Below are 27,169 nucleotides of genomic sequence, written 5' to 3'. Positions count from 1 at the left end.
CTCCCAAGTTTTCTAATAACTGTTGGAACATATGTAACTCGGCAAGGTCATAAGACTGATCCTTCTTCACTATCTTGTAGCCAAAATCCACATCTATACAAGATACATTGTTCAATCTGCTAGATTGAAAGAACTTGTGAGTAATTATTCTCACTACAAATGCAATTAGGGGATCTAAAATTTTATCAATTGCAATCCCTCTTTTGTTCCATACAACCCCTTTATTCTTCTCAATTACTTTGCTCACATCACTTCACATGGTCTTGGGTCTATCTAGGATAGGGTTCCCTATTACTTGTTGAAAGATCCTTTTAGTGATCTTGGGAGGGCCATTTTCCAACCATACTAAGTGATCATATATCCTTCTCAATACTATCTTAATCTATTCTATTTTGAAAACATTTAAAAAATCTAGGGCACGAGTTAACCCTTTTCTCTCAACAATTTTATTTTCCTCCTTCAACACTCCATCAAAACATAGTTTTCCATACAATTATGTGATTTCCATGTCTCCAATACTTCCAACCTTACAAATATAACAACATGTTACATCTTGTATCATCAAAACTTGTGGTGGTATCATCGATAATGCACTAGTTGGATCTCCCTTGTATGCAATCTTAGGAATAGCTCAAAAGGGTGGTTATTTAATCTCATTTCTTGTTAATTAAACATTCAAAACTTATTTTCCTTCATTCCTTCCTAACAGTAGTAGAAGAACTAGATGTCATTCAAAATAACTAGGGTTTGTGATAATTCAGACATCGTAGCTTGGCACACGATAAATACCTTATGAATCTAATGATTGGTGATGAGCAGTAGCCGAATCTAGTTTACAAATGCTTGAATCATTCCCCTCAATTTGCATCATGCTCTTCATTCTCTCTTTGATCTTGAATGAATTCAAATGAGTCAAAAATTGTCCATATAGCCCTTAAAACTCGACAATAAATGCTCAATGCTTACATAGTTGTAAGCTCAGTTATCATAGCAATTTCAACTCACTTAGCTTACACATGATTTATTCCATGCTCAGCAACCATAGTGAGCTCAGCCAATACTATCACCTTTAGTAGCTTTACACATGTTATTATTTATTCAAGTTTGAATGTAAATTTTTACAGTGTAATTCAAAGTACATATCGTATAAGGGATGCCAACGTTTGTAGGTCTCGAAAAAAGACTATACTGCCTCCTAGGAGGAACAATATCATCCATCCTCTATTATTTCAAAAGTACAAATTAATATAGTTATTACAATTACACATGTATGTAGAAATTAAATAATTATGTTTACTTTATATTTATATTAAAATTAAAATTTTACCTACTGCTCTTGACTCTCTCTAGGCTCTCCCTGCTACATGAGGTCAACAAATGATGACATGTCTATCTCGTCACTACCATCACCATGGGCAGCATAGACATCATTATCAAAATTTGTATCCTCAGCATAATGGCCATCGTGTGCTACATTAGGATCGCTCTGGGGGCCTATGGATATGCCTCCATAGCTAATACAAACATGTCCAAGTGGAGGAGCATGTATCGCCTACATCCACTACTATACTAAATTGCTTGAAAGGGCACTCAAATGGGAAAAAGTAGATGAAACTGCTTGATGATGGTGAGGATCAAGCACAACGGGCACAGGAAGAGGTACAAGGGGCTCAACTCACCTGCAGTTTCTTGTTCTATCGCTCAGCTTTGCCCCAGGCCTATCCTGAGGCATCCCTCTACCAACCCCCTAAAATGCTTTCATACCAAAATAGTTGGGTTTCAAACCCAACTCAAACTCAGCCCATAAATTTCTAAGGAATTACATGGGCACCTCATGGTTAGCATGTGGTGGATGGTCAAATACCATCCACCACCACTCCCAACAATGTGCTACTATATGTGGATGTGTACACCACCTAATGGAAATGTGAGGTTTCTTATCATTAATTTATTCACCTATCTTAGGGTTTACAAAATAATGTTTAAAATTCCCTTTACCTATATGTAGGTTATAAACCTCTCTGTATGATAAGCTGTCAGAGTAGAAGGCACGCTTTCTTTCCCTCCACAATCTAAATGAATCAATGTCTGAATCAAAATGATGGATGGAGTCAATTGCACCTTGCATGCTATCTGCAAGATGTAGTAGATGAGGGGGGGGGGGGGGGGGGGGGGGGTGTTGTGTGCCTCTCACATCGAATGACCTCTATATCATGCATGAGGTCATTGAGGTTACGCCTCATGGTCTCACGGAGCTCATCTACAGTGGGTGGTGGAGGTGGAGGTGGAGGTGGAGATGGAGGGGACAGAGGTGGGGGTATGGGAGGGGGTGGCGGTGGGTCCATCAAATATAATCTGCATATATGTTTAAACAACATAAAACATAAAACATGACAAAATTACTATTTAATAAAATTTAAATCTAAAATTTATCAACTAGATCTATATAAATGCGCATATCTTTATTAAAATCATATCAATTAAATAAATAAAGTTAAACACTTAAGTCTAATTAAACATTAAATACCAAATTTTTAAGTCTAATCATAAAATAATACTCTAAAACACTATATCTAGGTTAGTTCAGGGTTTCTTTTCTTAAAACAGGAGCCACCAAGCTAATTTTGCTTTCATGTACACTTATTTTGTGGCACTGGGGGATTGTATGAACTCATTATGGATTATATGTTCATCTCAAGATGAAACAAAGTTAAGATTATGACAAGGTTATAGTTTACAATTTTGTTATGTTAACGGTTTCCATGATGGCTAAGCTTATGATTATGATCCTTTAATGTTAGGGAACTTACCTAGGATTATGGTTTTAGTTAGAATTATATTTAGGTTTTGGATATTTATTATGGTCCTATTGTTTATAGGATATATAATAGATTGCATTAGGATGAGAGTTAAGGTTACAATTAGAATGAAAGCTTAGAGATAGAATTATGATTTGATTAAAAATTATTTATGATTGTAGTTTGAATCCTAAATATTTTTTGGTTTTTAATGCAAACTATAAGTGTAGATCATGTTAGGTAATGAACTAATACATGTGAACCCTATCCCTAACCATATAATAATCCTAATTCTAATCATAATCCATAATTCATTACCTTATGAAGCTTTGGCTATCCATTTTATTGCCAAAGTAATCCCTTGAACTTTCTTAAAGTTTTCATTCCAACTTACTAATCTCCTTTCTCTATGTGAACCACTCCTAGTAGCACGATTCTTCATATTTCCTTTTCCATGTGACCACAAAATGTTCCTAATAGATTTATATAGAAGACCAAATTGATTTAAATAAAATAAGTAGGAAGAAGAGAAGTACACCCAATATGAGGAGAGAATATTTTAACATACTTGAATTCTACCAACCAAAGTGAGATAATTAGAGTTCTAGTTGTTGAGTTTTCCAAAGATTTTCTTGTTGATATAAAGACACATTTCATTTATATGTTAGGGTTTACTACAAATGGAATCCCTAGGTACCTAACCACTTAATTATGACATCTCCATCCAATACCATATTTACTACACAAGGTAGGGGACTCAATATTTAGCCCCAATAAGATAGATGTAGAGACATAAATCTTACTACCCAATACAAAGAAAAGAGGTCCAATTTGATCATTAAAAGGACTCATGTTGCACTCTTCTAGCTTAAAAATAATACAAATATTATCAACAAACTATACGTTAGATACTTATTAATTATTTGGAGAGTAGATCCTCTAACTTTTAGAGACAACTGGTTATCTCTAAGGAGATAATGTAATGAGTCAAAAACAATAAAAAATAAAGAGGATGCAAGAGGACACCCTTTCATAATTGATCAAGAGAGTCCTAAAAATTATGATCTAACTCCATTAATTTCTTTGATAAAACCCTGACACCAATCATAAGAGAGGACACCATTTGTCAACATAATATCGGATGGAATCCTGGGCTTGCAAAATCATCATAGTGAAACTCCGTTCCACCCTTTTGTAGACATTTTCATAATCAATTTCTTGAGCATGCCTACACTCCATCCTAGAAATGTTTCCCAATCCAAAGTCTTCCAATAGGTTATCAAGTTCTCCAATATGTATAAATATCCTTAAAAAAAACAATTTTGTGTAGGGTCAATGATCTTGGATAGGATATCTTCTAGTCTAGAGGTTAAGACCTTGGCAAGAATTTTGTATCATATGTATTTAGGAGTGTCCTATCTCTAATTTTTAATAAGATTCTTATCTCCCCTTGGGGATCAATTTTATGAGCCCTCCATTGATTACTTAACCTAGGGATTTTATGAGCCCTCCATTGATCACTTAATCAATTTTATGGGCCCTCCATTGATTACTTGATGTAGGGATTTCTCATTACTAATTTTTTGGATGGAGGAGTTGATTTATGATAGAAATGGGTTTATCAAGGAATAATACATCTTTATTCTAGGAATGATGGTTCTCATTTTATCCCTATCTTCTAAATCATTTTGAACTATCATCATCTTCTAACCAAAAAAATTGATAGTAAAATTAGGAAAAAGATCTTACTATATATCACTAGGGGGTGGGTATTTCTTTTTATAGAATAAGGCAATAATTTGTTATGTGGCCTTCCATTCTGTAAAGGTAATAAAAATTTAGGCTACCCATACAGGAAAATAGGAAACAAATAGGGGAATCTCCAATCTCCAAAAAAAAACTTTTAGGCACTTCCAACTCAAGATAAATAGAAATTAGTCCACCCTAACACAATTATCTAGTTAGGGATTGGGGTGTTAGAGTGCTTCAATTCCCTCCTAATTAGATATTACATGATGAATATACTCACTTAGGATATAAAGGTTTAGGCATCCAGTGGAAAGACAAGTTATTCACTTCTTTAGATATATTCTTAGGCATCCAAGGGTGTAGTCTAAGCTTCTACTCACACTGATGCTCCACCTCCACCTCTTGGTGGTGAGGGAGGGTTACTTAATTAGATGCCTGATTCATTCAAGTCTCTTCTAAATTTTTTATGATGTATCATTTTGAGACCTTGATATCAATGTTTAATTAATTTTAGGATTAGGGTTCAATTTGGTTTGTACTATTTGATTAGGTTTACATGCTTAGGTTTTAATAAGGACAAGAGTTAATAAATTGAATTAAGTTTTAAAGTGCTAAATTTGGTTTTAGATATAGAATTATAATTAGAGCTTTTAGATCAAAAACCAACATTAATTCAAAAAAGTTAGGTTTGAATTTTGTTTTAAAGTGTTGAATATATTATTGAGTTCTAGTTTAGGGTGATTTGGTTTAGTCTTAAGGTCAACGTTTAACTTGGTTCAATCTTAGGGTAACGGTTCAATTTGGTTAATGGTTGGGGAAAGGATTCACGGTTACATTCAATGTTTCTACTATTAAGTTGGGATATATAATTAGGTTTATGATCATGGTTTAATTCAATTTGGTTTATAAGTATAATATTAATTAGTTAAGGGCCAAGTTTACCTTTCACTCTAGTTTGATATATTCAATTTGGTTTAGGGTTACCCAAGGGTTAGTTTATTTTAGTGTTAAATATTAAGATATAATGCTTTAATATCACTCATTTTTTGATATTTTGATTATATCACCCCTATACATTGATAACTTATATGTGATGAATCTTACAAATATTATTTGATCTTATTACATGTGTCATGGTAAAAAAATTTTAGTTTATGTACATGAGATGCTCCTATGTATGGTATTTTTCTTTTCTTATAATATATAGTGTTATATATAAAAATTTACCTAAGTACCCTTCTTGATTATCTATGATGGACATGTCGTAAATGACATATCTCTATATGATTCTTTTGATATGATATGCATGGATAATATATATACTAAAAAATTTAAATCCTTCCTATGCAATAAATGATGTAATTAGATATGTACAAATGTTTTTAGATTCACATGTACATGACATGTAGATGTAGATACGATGCTCCTCTAGGATAATTTAGTTTATCATAAATAAGGTTATAATTTTAGGGTTTAACATTTATAAAATTAGTACTCAAGGTAAGATAGGAAAGTTATTTAATTATTTATATATTACCTGGTGTAGATTTTAGCAAATTAAGATTAAGGTTAAGATGATAGTAAGGGTTATGATTAGAGTTAAATTCAATACAAATTGGCATTATAGTCCTTCAAATCGGGTACCCAATTTTTAAGAAATCAGGCACCCAATTCTAAAAGCAATCAAGTGCCCGATATTTGAGCACCTCAGGCATCCGATCTGCTTTTACATATCAGGTACCCAATTTTTTAATTTTGGTTCAGGTGCCTGAAGCTTGATTTTAGAAACAGGTACCCAATTTTGTAAAAATCAGGTACTCGTTTCTAAGAAGTACAATTTCATGGATTTGACTTTCATGGAATTACGACCCAACTTTTTGCGGTCACCCTTAATCTATCTCCCCTTTGCTTATTTATCTCCCCCTTTTTGACACTTATATCAAAGGGGCTATACACTTATAGTGTATTTGTCCAAAAAGGATTTATGGACTTCCATGATTATTTTTAGAGTTGCATCTCAATTGTCACATGCAACATCCAATGATTTAACTTGGATAGCGAGCTCAGCTGTAAGGTGTACTAGGCCATCTAATGTAGAAAGATTGGGATCTTTCTTCAACAATGTTTTTACATATCCTACTTCTTTGTGGAGGATTTCCATCAGTGGGGTGAGAGAGGCCTAAATTTGTGTCAATTTGACTCTTATATTAGCCTCTTCTACTATTAACATAGCTAGCTAACTCTGTGATTGAAGCAATGTATAGAAATGCTTCTCACTATGAGTTGGGTTCTTAGGTAGCTGTGTATCTAATATGCTTAAATTCCTCTCCAAGCTTAGAATTCTATGTCTAGTGTCTTGGGTGAAGAGTGTGGGATCGCTATAGTTAGATGTACAATGAGAAGGTATTCTCAAGTACCTTCTTCACATCCTTAACCTTGGTTGCCAATGCAACTTGAGTAAGTTCCATATCACCAGATATCTTTTCATTTACTTTTCCTTGAAACTTTCTTTCAAACCATTCCAAAAGTTTGGCATTTGTATCCAGGTCTTCATTATTAACCTTCTCCACAATATCTGATGATTGTTCCAATAGTGGCTTGGTTTGTTCAGGAGTAGGCAAGTTGAATGCATCTAAAAAGATGTCTTTGATTTCTTGTAGTGCTTACTTTTTCTTGTACTCCTTTCTAAGCATCTCTTGATGTTTCTTCTTCTCTAATGCTTATTTGATCAATTGTCATTGTCTCATAATCAAATTTTGGAATCACTATCTCTTCATCTAAAGTAATATCACCATAATGGATTACCTTTTCAAATTTAGAAGAGCTTGATCCTAGCACTGAGATTTGTAGGGGTATAGCTTCTGTGCTCAGCTTTTGAAGAAGTTGTGTAGGTTAAGATCCTGATGTTGGTAAAGTTACCAATGCTTGAATGGCCTCCTACTCTTTTACCTTAGGTGTTTTTTCACCTTCTTCAGACTTATCTTGATATATTACAATGACATGACTTACACCTTGTGTTTGTGCTTCAGGTATAGATGTATCTATCTATCATGTTTGCTTTGTTTTTGTCTCCTTTTCTTCTTCTTTGGCAGTCTGCCTCTGCTCAACTTTGTCATCTTTAACATTTGTGTCAACCTTGATTGATGTGTCTACAGTTGTTCGAATCAATGGTTGTTCACTAATAACTAAAGGTATCACAAAAGGTGGTTCTTGTGTATTCACCTTATCCCTTGTAACCTCTATTACTACCTTCTAAAGTTCTTCTACACTGATCAAAATTGGATTTGTGCATAGTTGTGCTTGCAATGTAGATTGATCTAGAATCTTCTTCAAATCTTCTGCAATCAATGGGTTTATGTTTTGAGCTGATGCATTAGAGACATCCTTGACAATTATAGTATATGCATGTGCACTTGTGTCATGAGGAGGACTGGCACTCATCATTTGTGTGTCTTGCACACTCTGTTCTTCATGCTATTGTTTAGTTGTTTCCATATCAGTGTCCATCTTTTCAATCTCCTCCTCTATATTTATCTCTTCCTTGCTATCTTCTTAGTCATCCTCTTCTTTATCATCATTTTTACCCTCAAAGGGGTCCTTCTCTCCTTGCTTCATTGTAGTTAATCCATAGATTAATTTTCACATTTGAGTGGATTTCTTCTCAACATCTTCAATATTGTTATTTTGGAGAATGCTAAAGGCTCTATACTTTGGTGTGAACCTTCCTCCATATTTCTTATTTGCCTTAGAAATTTTCCCTTTCATTAGTTTCCCTTATTTGCTTTTCCAATTTTAAACAAAAATGTCATTTTCGCTCAATTAAATCATACAATGGCTTGGGTACTGAGTTGGCAAATTCTAATGGCATAATCTTAAATTTGGACATCATTGTGTATAGGGATTCTTCCACTATCTTTTTTCTCCTTTATTCCCAAATTATCAAAATTTACATTCTTAAGGCCAGATAGATCTGCATTATTTCTAATATTTTCACACATATTTTCAAGATCTGAAAGTGGTGTACGACTTACCACTTTGAATTGGCTTGTATCTTCTAATTTAGTTCTTTCCTCATCTGAGTCATGTTGAGCAATATATTTCCTTCTTTGTTTCTTCTGCTCTTGGCCTCCTTATTATGCCTACTTTATTTTCTCCTTGGCCTTTTGTGTGGTGGCTTGAGTGCTTGCTCTAGTGGCTGGTGTTGTTGTCTTTGTTGGGTTAGGTTTTACAACATTATTTTCTTTGGCCACAAGCTGTGCTTTGGCCTTTCTTTTATTTGGCTTGGCATGTATTGGTGCTTCCTTGGCTTCTTCTTCCTCGGCACCCTCTTCTTCTTCTTCTTTTTTCTCACCCATGCCTTGGGTCAATGCAAGAGGTTCTTTGGTTTGTTCTTATTCTTCCTCTTCATCCTCTTTATCTCCATCCTCTTCTTCTTCTTCAACACCTTCACCAATTTGGCCTTAAGTTTCTTCACTAGTTTATTCTTCTTCTTCAGTGTAGAGGATGTCTTTAATTCCATTTCCATCTTGAACTTCATTACATCATAATTGCCAAAGATTTTAGCTATTTTATCAACTTCCTCAGCTAGAAATGCAATGATGGTAGTTGAGGCTTCATCAACATTAATCCCATAACCTAAGGGTCTCAGCCATCTTACCCTATGTGTGACAGCATGTACATATGTGAAATCAATATCTACAAGAAAACATATATCATTGTAATATTGTTCAACCAAAGAAATAGGTATTCTCTTCCTTTTCTTCATAGACTTCTTAAAGTCTTCAAAATAGCTTTTCATGATAGTTTCAAAATTCTCACCCATTTTCTCAATCTACCTAATTTATCTGAGCAGCAACTATCCTATTTTTCTTCCATCCTATTTTTCCAAAAGATGGGAATGTGTTATGTACATAAAAGAATATGAAAATTAGGATTGATCCAAATTTACACTCTACACTCTTAGTTTTCTCACTACTCCAAGGTTTTCCATTATTTGTTGCAGTTGAAGCTCAGCTAGATCATAGGTATGATCTTTCTTCACAATTGTGTATCCCACATCCACTGTAATATAGGGTACACTATTCAATCTTCTTGATTGATAAAACTTATGAGAAATAACCCTTACTGCAAAGTCTAGTAGTGGATCTATTATAGTGTCAATTGTCATCCCATGTTTGTTCCACTTTGCTCCAGTATTCTTCTTTATTACCTCTTTTGAATCACTCCACAAAGTCTTTGACCGATCTAGGGTTGGGAAACCAGTCACCCTGTGGATTATTCTCTTTTAAATCTTTATTGGTCCTCCTTCTAGCCATAGGGATCCATCATGAATTCAACTCAGTACTATTCTTATCCAGTCAATTTTGAATATAGTGGGAAATTCTAGGGCACAATTCAAAACCTTTCCTTCGACAATTTTGAATTCTTCTTTTAAGATGCCATTTTCACACAATTTGTCATAGACTTCTCTTATCTCCATATCACCTATTCCACTTATCTTGTAGTTATAACATTTTCTAACATCTTGGACCATAATGACTTTTGGGGGAATCATGGACAACATGCCTAAAGGGTCTTGTTTGTATGCAACATCTAGAATTGCTTTGAAATCTAGTTGTTTTACCTCATTATTGACTAATTGGACATTAAAGACCTCTTGCCCTTCTACATTTCTTGAGCTAGACACTTTTGTGACAAGCTAGGGTTTTTACAAATGTAAACAGTGTAGCTCAGCTTGTGAATAAATACCTTTAAAATTTGAAGAACGAGAGTGAAATCATCTCTGAGATCTTTCTAGTCACTTTGAACAAATCTCTAAATTTCCTTCTTCTCTTTTAGCTCTTGCTCGAATTCAAAATGATGAGAAATGAGCAAAAAATGACCATATACCCTTCAAAAACCCTCCAATTAATGCTTAGTGCTTGTACAGTTGTAAACTCGACATCAACACGATTTTAGAATCATTCAGCATCTATAGATATTACCATCACTCAGTAGCTACTATAGGCTCAACATCAACTAGATAATCTAGTAGCTCGGCACTAACTAGTATTCCACTCGGCATCCATTGAAAAATTTTCAAGCTCAGAAACAACACGAAAAATTAAAAGCTTAATCTTGAATTTTCAACAACATTTTACATCTTCATTCATGCTAATGTAGTCCTTTTAGTACTAACTTCTTTTGAAACTGATGTATGGGGGAGATAAATAAGATGGGGGAGATAGATTAAAAAGGAGTAAATATGTAAGGAGTTAAGGGGGGTAAGTAAGAAAAATGAAAGGATGAAAGGGGGAAGAGATGAATATAGAAAAAGGGAAAGCTTGAACAAAGGGGGAGCAATCAAGAGTTATCAATTTTTGACCCCAGTAATATACATTTTTGAGAAATACAATGCAAAGATAGAAACAAAGCAAAGTAGATATTAGCTACTGCAAAGCATAAAGAGTATAAGTGCATTGAAGTCAAAGAGTATCAAACAAAAGAGACAAATCTACTTAGAATGGAGAATACATTTTGGATACAGAATAGACATATTAACTCATGAGGAGTTATAAATTTTGAGGTACATAGGCTATTGCAAAATTTTGAAAATTTTGAAGTTTTATATATAAGCCAAGTCATGGATATGTTATACTCGAGAAGATCGGGTTGAATATGTCACTAGTACATTTGCGTTCATTTTTTGACCTTTATTGGTCAAATTTTTGACCCAGTTTTCAACCAAATTCGACCAACCCATTGGTCGACATTTTTCTGGTCAAAATTTTGACCAACTCACTAGTTGGTCAAAAATTTGACCAACCTATTGGTCGAAAACCTTCCAAAGCCATTGCCTAAGTTCAATCAGGAATTCGTCAAAATTTTGACCAATGAAGGTGAAAATTTTGACCAACAAAGGTAGAAAAAAATTTAGGCGTTGATGGAAATTTTGACCAACAAAGGTAGAAAAAAATTTAGCTATTGGTGGAAATTTCAACCAATGAAAATGGAAATTTCGACCAACAAAGGTAGAAAAAAAAATTAGATGTTGGTGGAAATTTTGATCAATGAAGGTGGAAATTTCGACCAACAAAGGTAGAAAAAAATTTAGGCATTAGTGGAAATTTTGACCAATGGAAGTGGAAATTTCCACCAACAGCTAAGTGTAAATTTTTTTCAGGCATTCTATAAAACAGTTCACATGCCTTGCCTATGATATGACATTTTGCATGCATCCTACACTCTCTCATTCGGTTGATGATGGATTACGCAGAGTGATCTGAAACCATGATTCTAAAAAACACACAATCAAATCCAAAATGAACTTGCACTACAAATGGATTGTGGAAATCTGATATTGTTAATTTTGCATGCATGTCTACCAGGACAAATATATGTTTAAGTTGTGATTGTCCCAGTAGACATGCATGCAATTTTACCAATATCAGATTTCCACAATCTATTTGTAGTGCAAGTTCATTTTGGATTTGATTGTGTTTGTTAGCATCATGGTTTCAGATCACTCTATGTAATTCATCATCAGTCGGATGAGAGAGAGTGCAGGATGCATGCAAAATGTCATATCATACGCAAGGCATGTGAACTATTTTATAGAATGCCTGAAAAACACCGACAATAACTAATATGAAGAATATATAATTAGTTATATGATTGAGACAAATCATGTAGATTGTATGAAGGTAGTCCATGGCTGACAGGGCCCACCAAAAGATAAAACATATGATAAAAAGACTGATTTTCATGTTTTGAACATATGGGGTACACATAACATGACTTATTATTGCACAATTCAACTAACTTCAGTTAATTTCCACAGGGATTGTCCCCATTTAATGGTGACCATTTTGCCACATTTCAACCCTTTTGATTATAAAAAGAAATGTATAGCATGAAAAGTTTAAGTAATGTCAAGCCATTTATTTACTTGATATATAATGTCAATAGAACTATTATGTTGCTCAACAACAACCACCAAATAAAATTATCATCACGTACCCAAAAAGGGATGGATGGAATGTCGAAACCGACCTCCAACTAACTAATATCACCATCCCTCTATATCATAAGTTATAGTGGTGCTCTAGATTTGCTCTATTCCATCATACACTTACATATCATACATTTTACCATAGTCCATATCAACAAGGTCAGAGAGATTAGTTTCATTTGACTAGTATGTGGAAGACCTTTTTGTTGAGAAGTTGCGTGATTCACATGGAGTGGAAGGTGTTTTGGCCCCTTGGAAGGAAGCTTCATCTCTTTTACCGGCTTCTTTATTTTTACTTGGAGAAGCATATTGCTTTGAATTGTCCCAATGGCTCCTTGCAGATGATGCCAAGACTGTCCTTGCTATTTTATTCTGCCATAATATAATGTTCACAAAGTGTTAAAATTGTCTCTAGATGAAAAGAAACCGTAGAGGCTCAATTGACATGTGATCTTAGTTAATGTCGAAGATAGATTATGAAATATCATTTGAAATGTTGATACAAAAGTCTTCCTAAAAGAAAATGTAAACCATATCAATTAGAAAACAAAAATGTAAACCATATCAATCCTAAAAATGATTTAAATCATTAATCAATGTAAAAGAGAGTAGAGAGAAATCATAACTGATACCTGAAATGTGAACATTGTAAGCATTTGATCCTTTGAAATGAACATGTTCTCCTGATGAAGGCTTAAACTAGTCTGGATCCCTACAAAAACACATGACATGTAATTGAATGGATAAAAATTTATGGTACATGCACTTGAAACACTTAGACTGGATACTGCAGCTCAAGTGCCAAGGTCTTGAAAAATGTTGAACACATTTACTTATTGGTGAAGTTTATATGCAACATCAAGCAAAAGTTTGTTATATGGTGTAACACATTCACTCAAAGCCAGTGATCAGAACAATAATCATCTTATAGAAGGATACCGATCACATTAAAATTGCATAAGATTAATGTTAAAATTGGCCATCTTCTAGCTAAAATCATCTGTTTAGCAAGAAAAAGTCTTTACTATTTTTCCCATTGTTCTTTGCACCATCAAGTTTTATTTTAACTATTATATGTGGAAAAAATGTAATCTGGAGAACAGTTTATGTTCTACCAACAGGTGCCATATAAATAAATGTCAAGGATTTTATATTATTCCAATCTAAATTGATTAGAAACTTTACCTCAAAGTTTTGCAGATCTATCTCCGACCAGGTGGAAGCTGTGTAACAAACCAATTAGAGCTAAAGCAAGCTGCCATATTAAGATGTTGAGGAAGATGTTGTACCTCTATCACTGGGAGCTTGTGTGTCTTCCTCATTACATGCTTGGGCTAAATATGTGACTGTAGAATCACCTGTCTCACCTATTAAAAAAATATAGTACATCAACGTGGCAAGAAGGCTTCCGTCTTCTGACAATGCATTTAATGAATTGAACATCTCAATTGCAACCAGCACAGTTTTGAGGGCTACGTCCCAAATGGTCTAGCTAGAACTTGTGTTCCAGGCCCAGATGCTGCAAATAACAACCTATGACTCCTTCATCTATGCACAATGTCTTTCTAGTTTCTTTCTACTCACACGCCTATTTCATTTCATATGATCATCTGAAAATTGTGTCACTCAGCTCTCAAATGTTTCCTCTTGATTGATCATCTGATAACTGCCGAATGAGAGCTTTGGGATAAGCTATAGGCATCCATCAAAGCATAAAGGATTTTGTCAGACAGTGTAGATGAAGTAGTTGCATTTTCCCTGGGAGACATGCTTGAAAAATGGAAGCATAGATAAATCATGTGAACTATTTGATAGGATGCCTGAATGTAATGTGGTCATCAAAAGTTGTTGTTGCTGGATATGCACAAAATAGATATATTGAGAGAATATATTTGTTTAAGTTGCAACTGCCCTGGTAGACATGCATGCAAAATGTGGAATCCTAGATGAATAGTTCAACTGAATCCTCCTCCTGGAGGAAGGCTACAACAAATACATAGTTGAATTGAATGGTCTATAGATACCATCAGGATTAGTATTTTGAACAATCCATTAGGATCCTCTTATGTATTCGCCACTATTCCTAGATGATTTGTAGTCATATGTGTCATGTTTGTGGCATCACATCTCACCACACTTATTGTTGTATAAAGTTTTATGTCTCTACCAGAAGGCATATTCAACCTATAATAAGTTTATGACAGCTAATATTGAAAATTTCTTATTGCAGTTTTGAAATAAAAGCTCCACTAAGTAGCCAACAACATTTCATCCATCTTTTATATAATATTGAGCACCACATTTATCATTTGTGTTTTCTATCTCAAGGAGCTTAACTAGACTAGTATTGGGTTGATGATGGCCTAATACTACCTTGTTAAGATCCTCAAGACAAGACACATCGACTCTGATCAGAAAGCATCATAATAAATTCAAATTAAGTGTGGAATAATTAGCGAAGCTAGCATTCAAGTATTAAAAGGGAATGGATTAAAATATTTAATTTCTTACCAGTTCATGTTTTCTGATTCTGCACTGTTCTTTAAAATCCATTTTTCTACTGTCTCACAATCAACTGGACGATGAGCTTCCTCGAAGCACTAAAGAGGTTTCAATCAAAATTTTAAACTATTTAAGTTTCAATACAATATATTAAAATCAAGAACAATATGTTGGAAAACAAAAGCACCTACCAGAAGGACTATTACTAAGCATAATATAACAGAACTTACATTATAGAAAAAGTTGTGTGAACATTTGCAAGTGATATCATAGCACCCACTTCCAATTACGAAGTCAACACCATACTCACAGCCAGTAGCTGGACACCATTTGGTCTACAAGTACATCCAAACAACAGTTTTAAGAAAATTACTTATTACATACTCTCTACTAACCCCAAAAAATACTTTGGAGATGGAATAAAGATAAATCTATTAATAACAAACACAAGACCACAATGCAGAGAAAGATCTAAATTGATAAACAATAAAACATTTAGCACAAAAGGAACATATACTCTAAATTATGTAAACAACCAAGAACAAAAACTCTGTATATGCTCATATGTGTTCCTCTATAACATCCTATCAAATAAGATTATGTAAAAGAAGCATCAATAATTAAATTATCATTATTATCCCAATATAGGGAACATGGAGTGCTCTTCCTAAAGATTACTAAGATGGGAACATGTATATTTGTAGAGAATTATTCAAAAGATGCTACAAAAAACAAAGAAAACTACTCTGCAAAGACACTCAAAAGGAACAGTCAAACTAGGTAAGAACCGTGATTAGACAAATTTAACTTCTTTAAGATGACCAAGAAAATAATCAAACCTTTTTATTGTCCTCAACATATGATCTAAGAAGGTATTGTGTATATTTTTTTCTATCTTTATCGGAGACCAAAGAAAGCACCATATTCTCATCAACAGCAGCTCCACATGATGGGACAGGACACCGTAAAGAAAGACATTTGGGTCCATCATTTACAGAAGTGTGAATATAGCTTGCAAAGCACAAGAAGTATGTTATGACATGCAGGACCATTGCTTACAAATAAATGAAGAGTGTTCCCTGCACATCAAACTTACAGGATACAAATCATTCTATCCACATGCAAAACTATTAACTAAATCATATTTAAAATGAGAATGAACGCAATTTCTAACATGAAAGCAAAGTCAAAACTGTAACATAAAAATCATAACAATATACATAAGCATTGATCTCTTCTTCACTAATAATGACATCTACTTTTATAAAAGCACGCAGAATTTTTTACCACTTGAAACTTGTCAACAGACATAGACCAAGTGAGTTCCAGTACCAAGAATTAACTAAAAATGGGAACAGCAAACACTGCAAGATGCTTTTTAAGTAGTGAGACAATATCTTTGGACTCACATCAAACAAGCAAGAAAATCCAGATCCAGAAAAATACACAAGTTTTTCATGTTATCTAGAAAACATCAAAATGAAGCTAAGATTTTCACTAAATGTCACTGAAGTACATCAAATAGCTTTAGCCTTCATTTGTACAAAACAAGCTAGTGACTATCAATGAAACTAAGGTGTGTACATAGAATACAACTACAAGGCTACAAACAGATAAATTTATGCTTAATTTATCTGTCTCAAGAACAAGCTAATAAATTGTCTTATTATTTTCAAGGTCCTATGGTAGCTGATAGCTCTTTAAAGCACTACTTGAATCAAACTAAACTAAAAAAATGTTACTTTACCTTGAGATAGTTATATCAGTACTTTGGTGTGTGATATCAATAAGTCCATCATCATAATCACTAAGGCTGCACTGATCTATCCATATATGTCGTGAATTTGGCTTTATTTAAATTCCATCAACATCAGGCCCTCGGCCACCTTCAAACTCTAAATTGTTTATAATGATATGTTCACACACTCTTTTAAATGTAAGCCCTTGCCCACCAGCTTTATTTGATGCCCACATCCATCAATTGTCTTGTATGAGGAAACTCTCAAATAAGACAAAACATTAATTGTTCCTGACACTTCAAAAATAATCCACAGAGGTTCCTTCTGTTTACAGCCTTCACGAAGGGTTCCAGGGCCACTATCTGTCCAACTAACAAGCATTTTGTCAAACATATATTATAGCCTCAATATGTAAATTTCTCTATGCAATAAAATTTTGATATTGTAATTTTCAAAAGACTTCACTTACAATCACTGGGCACATGTAAAATCGTGTTGATTGACTAAAATTGGTGAAAACACTCAGCTCTCACTATGTCGTCATTGGACTAACTACCTTTGGGATGTGCTCATTTTGGATAATAATAAGATGATTTTTATAAAATTATTATATTGTTCCACATGGGATAGCAAGGAATGGTAATTGAGTTAAAACAGATCTATACAACTGTGCTTTAGCATAATGTACTAGCCAAGTTTTCTTTAAGAAAAGCACACCTATCAATAAACAAATAACCATGCACTAGAAATGTCATGCTGTAATAGATGGTGTAACTAATGTGCATATTTCTTAACTTGCTCCTTGCACATCATATATTAATTTCTATTTTAAATATCATTTCTGACACCATAATTTCATACAGGTAACAGAATGCAAAGCAAGAGCATTGACCACAGCATTTCAATTATCTTAGTGTAGAACTGGCCAAAGTCAAGTGACTAGAACTTAAGAAAGATTCAACGAGTCAAGATGTAACCAACTTATCCCTTAACAACTTTGCTTATGAAAAAAAATCTTCAAATTATCACAAAAGAAAAGGGACTCCCATGAAAAGTCCACAACGTAAATAACTAATACCAAACAATCCAGTGTCTAAGGAAAAGTAAAATACAAAAAATAGGAAAAAAATTATAGTCCAAAGCTTTAATCTGTTTACACTTTACAAGGCATTGTAAGTGACTTCAACAGAACTAAAGGGCCTCGTCCAAGAAGATTAATGACACGAAAACTGCCAAAGCTTAAACATACAGAGACCAAATTTAAAAATTCATAGGTTGCCATTGGTCACCTTATTTTATGACCCTAACTACAAAGCTATTATATTGTTGCAAACTATGCGGAAAATGCTTCTGATCTATAAAACATGTTTGAACTTGCAGAAAGAATATTGAATTCTGAAAGCTCACAATCCTATTTTGAATTTTGGGAATAAACATAAATTTTTGGGATAGCATTCACAATTCCAACTCCTGGGAATGATAATAGGAAGTGTCCATTACTCCAATATTTTGCAATAGCCCTCAAATGAGGCACAATTTTTATTGATGGCATTGATGATGGATTTGAAGAATTCACAATGCACAACATGGATAAACACATTTTCTATGATGACATATGGTAATTTGTGTTTGTGCTACAAAGAAATGAGCAGTTCGGCTTTGGCATTTTGGAGCTGAAGATTTCCTGACATAGCACAGGAACCACCAACATTGTTGTTTTAGTTCTTAAATTATCTGCCACTCAGTGTAAAAACCTGGAAGCAGCCCCAAACCTCTTCTCAACTTCGAATGATGCAGATGAAGAAACACCCTTTCAAAACAATTGTTGAGACTCTGAGAGAGCTGATAGTGCTAGTTGTACCTTTACCTTTATCTGAAACTTGTTGAAACATGATTAAGTTAAACTCTCAACACAAAAGGTTTGAAAATCACAAGAAAGTTAGAAACTAACTAAAAATAAGAAATGCTTTCAATGGATTGCATAAAGTTAAACAGAACAAAATTTAATTCAAATGCCTGCAGCAGCAACATAATCAGTACAAACAGAAAGAATCTGTGTGCTGTAAGATTCTGATGTCAATCTCTCAATGGACAAACTTCCAATTTGAGGAAAGAAGCCACTTTCAAAATATTTTCACGTCTGTTGGTAATGATTCCTTAAACATCACCCATGGAAATACCCAATAATCTGGTTACTAAAGGGTGGAAACTGCAAAGCCATGAGAAATTTTCTTTATTAGAGTGCTAGTGCTCAAGGAGTTCGAAACAGCTATAATAAAATGACCAGTCTCCATGCAATGATGCTTTCACTAGAGTAACATAAGAAGATTCAGCCTATTGTCAGGATGTCTTAATTATAAATGTTCCAGCTGGTTAGATGCAGATGAGTAAGGTAATGCAAAACTGATCAGAATTATTTCAAATGGCTTTAAAAGAGTGTGCATATGTGGTTGGCAGCCTAGAGGTTCTTAAGTGTTTCCTATAAGGTTTTATAGTGGAACAATTCTCCACATAAGTGTACCATGCAATGAAGTCTGCATACCTATTTATGTAGCATCGGAAAGAGTGTCATGAGACGTGATGAGACAGGGAACTCTCATTTGACCGACTCCAATACATCTTTGAACACAATTAGAGAGTTTTGAGGAGGGGCCAAAAAATGGGTGACACCTATATCATTACACCCCTTCAAAAACAATATTAAAAAATCTCTATTATGCCATTATCATGTGACCTCTGCAGCAACAAGGGTTTGGGCCTTTAATGAAGACCTTTCAGACATCCACAAATAAGCAAATGGCTAGAATTCTCCAGCCTGTTAAATTTGTGTTGTTATAAAAACATTTTCTCATAAAGTTCGCAACTATGTATACAATCAAGATTCTCAAACAATTTCATAACATAAAAGTTCAATCAAGGCAAAAATGCATTTTTTGAGAAACATTGTCAGATGCCCTTTCACTACCAATCACTGTGCAATTGTATAGCTTCCAAATAGCTCTCTCAATTCCTCTTGAAAAAACAAAAGACATGAAGCTGGAGGGAAGAAAACTTGTCCAAACCAGTGGTTGAAATTGACAATTGCCTGGACCACCTCTTTTATCATTATCGCAAAAAGAACAAACAATCTTGCAGATCTTTTCCATCTTTGGTAGCTCTAAATGAAGTTATAGTTAAGAACACTTTCTAACGACTTGTTGGCATTCAGCCACAGAGCTGAAAATTTGGGTTGGATTGTTATACAAGCTATTAAATGTAAGCAACAAAAGCATAAAGATATCAGACTATAAGGTGTGCAAGGTGTGAAGTTTATTTTGCAAGGATGTATCTAATAAAAAACAATGATTGTCAGAATACAAATAAGACAAATGTGAACATGGTGGAAGCCGTGTAACAAAAAAAAAGAAAAAGGATGGAATCAAAAAGAGAGAAGGTGTAGAAGAAATGGGAAAACATTTTTGAAAGCACTTTTACTAGTTCAGTTACATAAGCCAATGCCAAAATGCTATAATAACAATGGTAGTGACTTTGTTGTGTTTGAAAAATGTACATTAGATGGAATGAATATGCAATTATATTGATAATCTGTAGTAGATGAATGGTATTGATAAGAAATCTTCTTGCTATATGTTGCTGAATGGTTATGTGAAAAAGGTGAGAACTTAAAAACTTTTAATTAAACTTATCATGTGCATACACAACATTCATATCACTAATTATTAAATTAATGTACAAAGTCAAACACATGCCATATAATAAGCATGTATACAACAAATGCATGTTATGGTACGATGCAGTAGCTCTGTTAGTTTAATTTCACTCTCGAAGACTAAACATAAATAATTAAAATTTTGAGGCAGAATACAGTAAAATTCTGGATGAGGATATAGAGGAACTTCCACTAAATATGCCTTGAACAAAATAGTCAGATATGTCTAAGGCTCCTAATACGTGCCTGATGTAGATTAAGACTAAATATAATTCTAGAAAGTTTGGGAGCAGACGTGTTTTGTATTTTATATAATTTTCTTGTCCAAAATACTTCATGGTTTGCACTTATGAATTAATGTTTCTACAGGGCAGAGATAATAAACTTTTGTTTTCTATATGTATCTTTAAACATTTCATATGGTGAAAAGGATGAAGCAAAATATATGTCATCTTGGCAGTGGATTGAACAAGAAAGTTGCATCGGGCTTTCCCCAAGCCCTCCAGCAAATAGTTCTGAGATGAAGTTACAATTTAAGGCCACATGTATCTTATCAATGCTTTCTCTAACAATATGATTCCAACTATGATCTTTAATCATTGTATTATTCTCTATTTGTCCTCTATAACATCCCTTGCACTACTGCTGCTTCTATTCATTTTTTTAGGTTAATGGGAAACTATTTTTTTTTAATTGAATCTAAGCCTAAATAGTAAGCTTCTTGTTGAGGCCAAAGAATCATTGCATCCTAGTAATATCAACAGATGAATCATCAGCCAACATTTTCATTTTAGTGAAAATATGCAGTTTTACTATTGCATTGAATGATATTAAGGGCACAGTTGCATTTTTCCTAACATAAAGAACATTTCAGAAAATCCCACATATTGAACTAGTTAGATGTTTGCTAAGCTAATTAAGGTTTATCAGCATTTAAACAGGTGAACAATTGAAAAAGAAGAGATGTGCACTTGAAAATTGTATCTAGATTTGTGGCTTTGACGTGAATGACATGGGTTAAAGAGAAAGCAGAGGTTTTCAGATTGAGTTCAACCTGTGTACTTAAATTCATATATTGTGCCTACAGCCGGGGGTCAAAGGCATTCTGAGGATTAACTCCTTGCATTTGAAATCCTAGGCTTCGCTTCGCATGGTCTGCATCAAGGGATCAACTTGAAGATCACCTTGCTGCATCCCATGGCTATCAATAATATTTTGCTGATTAAGGCTGGAGCCTCTTTGGAACATTGCCTGTTGATTAGTCAACTGCACCCCTGGGAAACTTTGTAAGTGGTTATCTATTTCCATCCTCTGATAAACTTCAGGCTGCGACAAACTATGAGTATGGCTATTCATGTGAGCATTAATTTTTGACGACCCATCAAAGCCCAGGACCTGCCTTGGCTGGTTCTACTCTATATCCATCGATTGGGCAACGCCCTTCACTTGCTGGGAAGCTGGTTCTTGTGAATTACCTGTCTGATGAAATCTTTGTTGTTGCAGGAAAGCAGCCTGTATATCTGTTGCCTGTGTCTGGTTTTGAAACTGAGAAACACTGGCAGCCGGAAGCATAATGCTGGATTGCTTTGTGGAGAAGTTTGACTTCGCCGATCCTGTTTGATACATATATACACACACATGCACAAGAACCCATACGAATCATAATGCGGAAATAAAACCACGAATCCACAAACTAGATTCCGGTATCCGAACCCATCCCTAAACCCGAAATAGCAACTTAGGAATAAATGGATTATGTTGATACATTTTGAAAAATACCAAGGATCTGCTTAATTGAGAATTCAGACTTTGGTCTCTAAACTTCACAGCCAAGTCAATAATTCAGCATCCACTTCTTGACTGTCCCTATACATGGGACAGTTCTTAACTTCTTTGTATAGTTGAACATACTCTAACTATAATCCTTGAGCATTTAAAAACAATGTTCAATAGACACGGTAGATAAAACAATACTATGTCAAGAAAATACAAACCAGAGCAAGTATTAACAAAATAGCTATTGTTACATATTTAAATTGCAAATTTTATACTCTTACCATATGCCAATACATTGATGGATATAGCAGTATGTCTCAAAAATGAAAAGACGGGCATTTTCCATGAACTCATCCCTCAGAGGCACCGTGACAAAATTTCCCTCTTGTGCTTGCTTGCCAAGAAAGGGATCGTTTAGTATTACCTGCCATATGTTCCAATTTAAGTGTCAATTAGATATATAAAGATGTAGAACTCATTTGTCCTAGATGCAAACTATAATTCATATGGTATGTTTACATTATTAATTGCATGGCTTATTTACAATAGAATTAGCAACAGTGCACAGAAGTTGAATACAAGATGCTTATAACTTGTCTCATTGTTGATTACTAAGAAGAATTAGAATACTTCTCAACAGTAAGCTACCGTAAATAATAAGGTAAATCATTAAATTGAATAGCTGCACCAACCAGGCACAAAACTCTTTCTATGATTTAGTTTACCAGATGACTTTGGTTACATAGATGTGACGTGACAGGACTCAAGGAGATAATGTTGACTTACTTCTTCACATTCAATCAGCTTTTTCTGTGCCCCTTCAAAATCGTAGTTTATATATAAGCATTCCATAAATTCTATGATGGGATCTTTGTATGCATGTTGTTCTTGTTGAATTACTTTAACCAACTCTTTTATCATATTTCTCCTCCTTTTATTGATAATCACTGCAGTAGCAACATATCGTAGAAGATGATGTCCATTTGTCTGGATAGAATTCAAATACCTAAAGAAAAGGGAAAACACCTACAATTAGATATAGAAATACTAAGTATGCAAATACAACACTTAAATAAATATAATAAATGTCAAATTAATAGTGAGAGTAGAACTAGCAAAGTCCCCTATCATTGGTTTGGAACTTGGAAGATGGGGAGAAAATTTTAATCCCCCTGCACAGTTTCATAGCTAATTTGGATGAGATGTCCAGAAGCAGTCCTTAAGTTGCTGGCATAAAGGGGGCTGTGTAGTAATCACACGGGAACTATGGTTTAACAACAGTAACCAACCTCAATAGGTTAACTCTCATTTTTTAAGGTATAAGCTTCACTTGTTGGAAATAAGTGAATGAAAGCTCTAGATATCATAGAGAAACCGACTCCAGCTGTAGTCTTTTGTGGCTTAAAGTAAACCCCTTTATGAAATAAATATCATAAGCTTTTGTTAAAGAAATTGAGTCTGTCCAATCCTTTCAAACTACAGTTAAAATTCTTCATGTAAGAAAAGGCAGGAATGAAGCTACCAATTCCATCAAGGTAGGCATCAACAACTTCCATCTAGGAAAACTGTTTTCCTATGATGCAGAACAATAATCTGGTTTTAGATCCTATTAAAATTTATTAAATCCTTAACAATGAGAAGAAAACTAAAACAAGTGACCTTCAACCCTTAAAAAAATGTATTAGGTGATCAAGATAAAAATTTAGAACTAGAGATTCAACATCAGTTTGCATGCCTGTCTGGGAAAAGAAGGAAGCATTTTCCATTCAGAAGAATCTATAAAAAATAGATTAACGCCTTGCTCTGCAATACCACCAGGATTTGTCCGCAAATAGAGCCATTCAAACACTTGGATCCCCTTCGGATGCCTTGGTCTTAATTTCTTTTAAATTAATTGTGTTTGTTTCCATCTCCAAATTAATTCTATGCTCTATCATTCCTGGAATAAGGTTAGAATTCTTGGTGTAAAACAATTTCCTGTATTATCTGTTTGGCATATCATTTTGCGTACTGGCTGTTTGGTATGTTATTTTGTGAAATTTGGTTGTTTAGAGAATAAGTATCTGCTTACCTGAAGGAACTAGACCAAACATGTCAAGAGAAATTTTGTGAAAATGTCATTTTTCATCTGACATTACACCATGATGGACAGATGTTGGAGCTCTAGGGATGTATATTGTGGGTGCCTAAATTTTCTATTAAGCAAAAGAAACAATAATAAATCATTATTTATCTGCAATGATGGACAAAAAAATATCAAACCCAAGAAATCAACAGAATATGTCTAAAATACTAATGCAGATTTCCTATTTCAATAATTATTTACCAATGGAAATCACATTGACCATTTCATGTAATGACTATAACAAAAAGGAAAACTAGATCAAGCAATAACATTCAAAAAAAAAAAAAGTTCATCATAAGCAATCAAAAATTGTAAAATGAAGTTTTGAAAATAAAATCCCTCTATTCCAACCCTTGATCATGCTTTGTTGACAGAGAAAATAATCCTCTCTGATAATCCTTCTCTAAAGTGATTATATGAACATCTTCCCTAGATTAAAAAAAGGTGCATAACATAATTGTTTGAAACCACTGACAAGCATTTTAAGAGAAAGAAAATTCATTTCAGAACAAATAGTAACTAAAATCCTAAGCAGAAAATTAACAATACAGCCTACCTTTCTTGGAAAAAGAGGTCGATAATTCCATTTCTTCCATTTTCATGATTGAACAATATAAAAAGACTCCAATGCATCAACCATGTCCGACTTTGCAGTTGATTGAGAGGTGATGCAAAGTTCTATAATTTCCAGACACAAATTAGAAAAAGCAAAGAGTCATGTACAAAATGAGCATACAGAAACAGACAGCAGTACTTAACAAAACCTTAGAATCGATGATTTCTTTCAAGCGATTAAGTTCCTCAAGAGTGACATCCCAATTTTGCATCAAGCCAGCTTGCCCCACAGAGCACTTAAACTCCTGTCACTGTTTGTACAAAGAGCACGATATTGATATAGGTAATCAGCTATCCCAGAGTAATTACCACATTCAAACTGAAACTTGGCATATTGATATAATGCCTCTATTTGATTAGGTCCAATCTGATTTGCAAATGTGGATCAGTTTATACAAATAGATATTATGTAAAAATTTACTTATTCAACCATATCATGATCATGATCAGAGATAGACATACTTTACCAACAATAACTTCCAACAAGCCACTCAAAATATAAAATGTACCAAAGTTCAAGAATACAGAAGCTAATATAGATTGCATGGAAATGGAGAAAAGTCAAACAAACTCTTTATGGAGAAGCATGGAGGGAGAAAAAAGTTATTTTATATTTTATATATGTATAGAAAAAATTTGCTGATAAGAGTCCAGATACAGATAAGTTTAATAAATTAATGCATACTATTACATTCATACCTGTGAAAGGGAGCGTACCTAGAAGCTTACAGGTTAAAGTATCAGAAAACTGCATGCAAAGTGGGTGAGCTTAACACTAATGCCCTCACATACTTGGATTGAAAACAGGATGAACCACAACACAAAAAACTGACTTTGTATAATGGGAAGAAACATCTCTCGGTATGCACAGCTCCGAGCCATCTAGGAAATTTTACAATATTATGGATGGTCAGAAACCTGCATGCATCATACAGCTGAGCAGTTTAGTGTGGAAAACTATTGATGATTGAATGGGCAGATAAGTAACTTAATCAGGCACAGGCTAAAGTATTCTAATTCTGAACAACAGCAATTGCAGTTCTCAAGGATATACTGAGTTATGATCAGGAAGGTGTCACTGAACAAAAGGATTAAGATTAAGAAAAAGGTTAGAAGCAGCACCATTGAACTAATCATAGTTACCAGACTCAAACTCAACAGGCTGAATTTGGACTCAACACAAACACCTGCACGGACTTGGCTATTTCAAAATAAAGTACATGACATATACAGATTGTTTAAAGAAGCGCATATTTTCTATAAATCAACTTTAAAGACATGAAAACAATAGCCAATTGTATGCCACCTTGCTAAAATACACAAGCATACATCAAATGAGTACAGAACCAAACTTGAGTTGAAACTAACTTGAAATAAACAAGTTTTTTGTTTTCCCTGGAATCATCCCCAAACTCTGGTGCAGATCATACTTCAGCATCTCAAGTACAATTCTCGTGCAGAGAAAGGAACTTAGGGGAAGCAAACCGATTAAAGTGGTGATACCCTCCTCCATGTAAGAAGGATTTCATTAATACTTCTTAAATGTGCAATTTAAAGGTTTTTGAATCAAATGAATTTGAAGTAAAGAGAAAGCAAACAATGAAAATCATCCAACCTGATACCGATCGTTGAGCATCTGAAGATTGTACTACTTGTCAGAACGAAGCTCCTGAACAAGTGATAGGTTCTGAAGAAAACCAATTATAGGTGCTGCCATTTCTTCCAAGGACTTGAGTCTTGCAACTACTTCAACATGACAGTCCGTCATTTCTGCAAACGATTAAAAAACAAATAATGATGAGTCTGTGTTTTCACCTCATTGATTCTAACATTTAGAGTGTGGCTCTGCTAAATTTCTCATTGACGATTTGAACTCAAAAATATTATGTAGTGCCTGTACCTAGTTCATATTTTGTTTTAATTGCCAAACTCTTTTAGGGCAGTTTTATACTTGATGTTTAGTAGCATTACTTTCAGATTATCAGATATTGCTTTATATTTAGTTTATTATATAGTGAGATTACTTGGTACTCTATATTTCATATATGTATGATGATTATTCAGTGTTTTCAATTATCGATGATGATTAATTAAATGGTTTATTATCACATGTGTTTTCTTATGGATACTTACTTCATACTGCATGTGTATGGTGTGCATGTTTGT

General features: G+C 34.0%; 1 pseudogene across 1 annotated transcript; it reads right to left on the bottom strand.

The window, feature by feature from the left end:
* Positions 1-18,199: 18,199 nt before the first annotated feature.
* On the bottom strand, positions 18,200-26,771 carry LOC149545632 (eukaryotic translation initiation factor 3 subunit E-like; annotated as a pseudogene). Its single transcript, XR_016354275.1, has 6 exons — positions 26,619-26,771; positions 25,153-25,370; positions 24,945-25,066; positions 23,050-23,269; positions 22,545-22,687; positions 18,200-18,651 (listed from the first exon to the last, which is right to left on the bottom strand). The product of XR_016354275.1 is annotated as a eukaryotic translation initiation factor 3 subunit E-like (transcript).
* Between the last annotated feature and the right edge of the window lie 398 nt (positions 26,772-27,169).

Source organism: Cupressus sempervirens, chromosome 7, assembly GCF_028749045.1.
Source record: "Cupressus sempervirens isolate cs-2001-9-10 chromosome 7, ASM2874904v1, whole genome shotgun sequence".
In the NCBI taxonomy this organism is placed as follows: domain Eukaryota; kingdom Viridiplantae; phylum Streptophyta; class Pinopsida; order Cupressales; family Cupressaceae; genus Cupressus; species Cupressus sempervirens.
Note: the sequence above shows the minus strand (reverse complement) of the source record. Positions and strands in the feature narration are given on the sequence as shown.